This window comes from Rhipicephalus sanguineus, chromosome 1 (assembly GCF_013339695.2).
Source record: "Rhipicephalus sanguineus isolate Rsan-2018 chromosome 1, BIME_Rsan_1.4, whole genome shotgun sequence".
Taxonomy (NCBI): domain Eukaryota; kingdom Metazoa; phylum Arthropoda; class Arachnida; order Ixodida; family Ixodidae; genus Rhipicephalus; species Rhipicephalus sanguineus.
Window position 1 is genome coordinate 320,119,278 of NC_051176.1, and position 5,269 is coordinate 320,124,546.

Consider the following 5,269-nt stretch of genomic DNA (forward strand, 5'->3'; position numbering starts at 1 on the left):
CCGAAGTACACGGGCCTCATTTCGCCTCCATCGAAAATACAGCTGCCGCGCAACGTAAATGCAACATTTAGTTGTGCCTTATGAGACAGTTTACACACTATGCTCAAAACTGTTTTGCCTTAATTAACTGTGTTTAGATCATAGAAGTTTACAAAAAGATACGACAAAGCTTTACAAGGCTGTGCTCAATTACATTAGCCTTTGCACATATGCTCAATGGGCTCCTTCAAATTATTTACTGCTAATAAACAAATTATAAGTGTGACGAGCACTTCTTCCAGCACAGCTTCACCAAGCACGTTTACGTTGTCGTGATGAGTGAGATTGTGTTCAGTGAGTATGGTAGTGTTTTCTTTTTTACATAGCAGAGAAACGTGCCAAATTTGTTTGAACACACCTACTTCTGCTGCTTGATTAAATTAACATGTCGCAGTTGTAGCACCTACCACTATGAAGTGAAAGTCTGTAAACTACTGTCACGAAAAAAAACCTAGAAATCGAAGAGGTAATTTAAAACATACATGAACTTGGACTTATCCACAGCCACACTACAAGATTTTACGTATTGTCACGGGGTCGTGACGTCGACGAAAGCAGCAGTCGGTGTGTCCAAGATGAAACTTTTTATTCGGCCGAACTTGTGGCCGGGAAACGAAAAGTCAAACTACAGCAATACACACTGCACACTGATAGCGGCGAACAGGCGTCAGCCGTCGATAAACTGATCCGTGGCAAGGCGCGTCGGCATTTATACCTGCGGCATCGAACATTCGAGCATTATCACTGGTGGCTGCGTTAGTTCGACAATAAACTGAGCTGTTTGCAATTGCACGCTCCAGCCTAACAGAAGATCCTAAAATAATCTGGCATGTTCCCAGACATTCTGGCACGGTTTGTGCAATGCAGTAACTACACGTACAATTGGCCAATAACATAAAACATAGAAAGAAAGGAGCGCATGTGACAGTATTTCATAATAATATCTGGGGTTTAACGTCCCAAAACCACAATATGATTATGAGAGACGCCGTAGTGGAGGGCTCCGGAAATTTCGACCACCTGGGGTTCTTTAACGTGCACCTAAATCTAAGTACACGGGCCTCAGACATTTTCGCCTCCATCGAAAATGTGACAGTATTTCAAGCCGGAGCTTCTAAAAGTAGCAGGGAGAACACATACTTGTGCTCCCAAGCCCAAATATATTGAAAAAGTAAATAACACAATAACAAGTATGCAATATATATATGACCTTTATTTATCCAGCATTGGCACAGGTTCACATCGTGCCCCACAGTTTGATTTCGTGAGTGTTTGCTTGCAACAGAGTGCTCAAGTTCTATCGACATGTCTATGTGATACAGAAATTGTGCTTACGGCTGAGCAGTTGTTTAGTGTTCTGTGCGAACACCAACGAAGATGTACACTGCATGCCTAAAGCTTATTTTCTTAGGATTGTGCTTCTAGAATCTGTAAGCACTCGCCTTGTATCTCTGTTTCTTTAGCATTCATCTATGCTGCATACTCAGCAGTCCGATTACTACAAGCGCCAAGAAATTCTAGCTGTAGAAACTGTGTAACTGAACTATATCGAGGAACAAAACGAGCCTGAAATATTTTCTTCCACCTATTACCTGAATACGTACTACCTATGGTATGGCTTCACGGCCGAGAAATTCGTGCCTGCCCTGTAGACACAACGCGATATTCCTTATTTGTAACGCATTCAAGGTGACATCGCAGAGCGAGAAAGATGCAGAACTGTACGCATCCGCGATTGTTTACGTAAAAGATTAATCAAAACGACATTGCTCTCACTGCGCCAACTATCTGTCGGCGTAGCGCACGTTTCGTTTCCGACTCCACACCATGCACTCAAAGATCAACACAACCTGGCAAGCGCCGCATAACTAAAGGAAGGATAAGACCCTTGTCCTAAAGCTATGCTGTTAAAACTCGGACGCTGCTACACAACGAGAGCAACGTTCTTTCAGCGATCTCGGTGTTCAGTTATATGCACATATTTATCAGCTTTCAGACTGATTACACACGTACGGGTTGAAAGCTTTCGACGTGTATGAGTGACTTGTTTTGCTTGGACCTGACTGTATACATTGCTTGTACCAGCTTGGGCACTCACAATAAACGATGCAAACCTTACTTGATTGACGCTGTTTTTGCCAGTCGAGGCCAGTTTGGTCACCTGGCGATAAATATTACACACGCGAGCAGCGATTTAGCAACGACAAAGAACAAAATACCATAGGGAGCAAAAAGCGCAGCAGCGCGACCAGGGCGAACCAACCGCAAAAACGCGTTTATCTAATGATGATGATAGTACTTGCAGCGCCATCTCGCCTCGCTCTATTGCAGTTCAGTACGCCACCGCTACCCTTATTTCCGTACTACAGTCAAAGGTACAGTTTCCGTTCTCTAAAGTGGTAGATATTCTCTGTCGTGGCGGCAGATGCTCTCAGGCTAGCACGAGAAGTTGACGCGCTGCTCTAGCAGGCGGCTTCTCGTTCGTGTGCTCGACTGCTGCCCTTTGTGTGATAGTCTTAGCGCCGCTGGCAAGCGTACTCGATCGGTCTTGCGGAGTTCCCCTTACGGCCTGCAAGCCCGTGACTGTCGTACTGTGCTGCATCTTGGGTTAATAAACCCGTGTTGTTTGTTGACCTCCTGCCTCGAGTGCCTTTTCTGTGCCGTGCCGGAGTCGACTAACCCGGCCGTAGCGTCTTTGTTCGCTGCGGCAGTGGGGAACGTCGCGTCCCTTCACGGTCGCCTCGTAGGGTAAGCTTTGAGCTGAGCCTATCTCCACATAACTGGCGCCCAACTTGGTTTCGGCATGGCTTCAGAGCAGACCCTCTCGAGGCGCTCGTTCCTGTTCGATCCTGTGGCGACGGACTTGATCTCGTTCGAGGCGGACGGCTGCGACAGCACGGGGTACGGCCCTCTCGGCGACCCTCTGCTTTCGTTCACCGGGAGAGATCCCTTTTTCGGGGCCCCCTACAGTGATGCGAGCCGCTTGAACGAGGACCACAGTCCTAGCCAAGCCAGTAACGGGCTGTATCAGCTGTTCGAGACTCACGCGCTTCCCGGCGCAGTCTCCGCTCGCTGGCCTTTCCCCGTCAGCAGCACGGTTGACAGCTCAAATCGCCGCACCCGATCCTTCCTACCGGGGGCACTCAGGTGTTGGCGGGAACGCGCTTCCTGACCCGCCGTGGTCGCGAGCGCAAAGGGTTGACAACGTCGTGCGCGAGCCAGCTCGCTTGGCCGACAACGTCGCCGCGTTTCCCGACGCTTGCATGCCTCAGATTCACGTTGGCGGTACTTTCGACAGACGTGGGCCACCGTGCTCCGCGGTCGATCCGCTTGCCTATCGTATGAGGCCTCATGCGCCCGTCGGAGCGGAAACCACCCTACACTCCTCCATGCCGTTTACTGGCCCTTTTCGGTCTGACGTGCATGCCGGAGAACAGGCGCGCGACCCTGTTACGGCCGCGCCTGCGTCGGAGCAATCGCCGCTGCACGCAACTGCGGCGCAGCTCCTAAACGTCCTGTTGGAAGCGGCGCGCTCGCAGCCTTGTGCTGTAAAGGGAGGCCTCGAGTCCCCTCAGCCAGGCGCACCGAGTAGCCTAAAGGTACCTCTGCCTGAGTACAGCGGTTATTCGGACCGCATGAGTGCCACAGAGTACCTCGAGGCGCTGCACCGCTATCAGCGGGCGATGGGGCTGAGCGACAGCGTTATGCTTGGTAGTGTATTGCCTGTATCGCTGACAGCCCAAGCGGCGCGGTGGTACCGACTTGTCGGCCACCAAGCTCGTTCGATGGAGGAGTTTAGGGCGCTCTTCCGTAGCGAATTCCTTCCCCCTGACTACGAGCGCCGCATGCGTCGCGAGCTAGAGCTCCGAACACAGCATCCCGACGAATCTCTTCTAGAGTACGTCCGGGCTTTGCAGGAACTCTACCTCCTTGCCCACCCTACGGCATCAGACGCTGAGAAGGTAGAGCGAGCCATTCGCCAGGCTCATCCAACCTTCGCCGCTTACCTTCGGAGCGCCCGTTATCGTCACCTGAACGAGCTGGCCTCCGATGCGAAGCGTATTCAGGGCGACATATTGGCGGCGAGAGCCTACCGCCCGCCGCCACCGCCGTCCGCTTCTCTCGAGCCTCGTTGTGCGTCGGCTGGTGGTGACTCGTCACCCCGTAATCCCCCTAATCACGAGGTGGCCTCGGCCGTGAGAGAGCAACGAGACGCGCCGGACGTTTCGGACCGCGCGCTCGACCCGTACTCGTACGCCCGGGCGTGCTCCTTTGCATTGCAGGGCGAACGAGAACGGAACCCCCGTGTCCCAATGCACGAGGGGAGATCCGATCGCGGAGCCCCCCCTGCGGCTAGCGAACGGAGGCCTCCTAGCTCTCAAGGGTCGCCAAAATCCCTCACTGATGGGGGAAAAGGTGTCGTCTGCTACCGTTGTCATGAGCGTGGCCACACCGCGCGATCATGCAACGCGCCCCACCCGATGCAAGGGCCTGCTCGCCCGTCGGGAAACGGGGTGAGCCGTCGGTGAGCTCCCCCTCGCCGGCGGCTACAGCAGTACGAGAGCATGGGGGTGTAACCCAACCTCTGGCACCGATGGCGTGTCGCGCTGGACATGACTTGCCAGCCACGCCGGCGCCGTTCATCGCCCTTACGATCGCTGGTCGAGAGTGCGGCGTTGCTGGATAGCGGGGCTTCGATCTCGCTGTTCGGCGAAGAGGTTAGTGCTCATTTGCGCGACCGCTCTGTCCGCATTCGAGCTTGCGACACTGCCTTCCATCTCGCCAGCGGTACCACCACCTCGTGCGGCGCTGCGCGGTTGGTTGTGCGCTGGGAGAATCGCGCGCGCGGACAGCGCTTCGTGCATCTCCCGGGTCTTTCCGTGCCCGTGATTCTTGGTCGCGACTTTCTCGCGCACACGGGTATCGTGATAGACGTCGCGAGCGGAGGCTACAGGGACGGCCCTTCCGGCGCCCTACGGCCATTCGCTACACCTCCCGTGGTCTCGGCTGCCCGTAAGTCGCCGGGCGCCACGAGAGAGCAGGAGGAGAGGAGACAAAGCGCGGCCCCTTCGGCCCGTGTCTCTCACTCCGACGCCAAGACTGGCCCTTTGGCCGGCGGTGCGGAAAACGGTCCGTGCCTACCGCTTTCTATCGAGCATAGCGCTACCGTGGTGGACGAGGTCTCGGCTACGCCGGTGACCACCCCGGTAAGCAGCAGCTCGGATCGCTC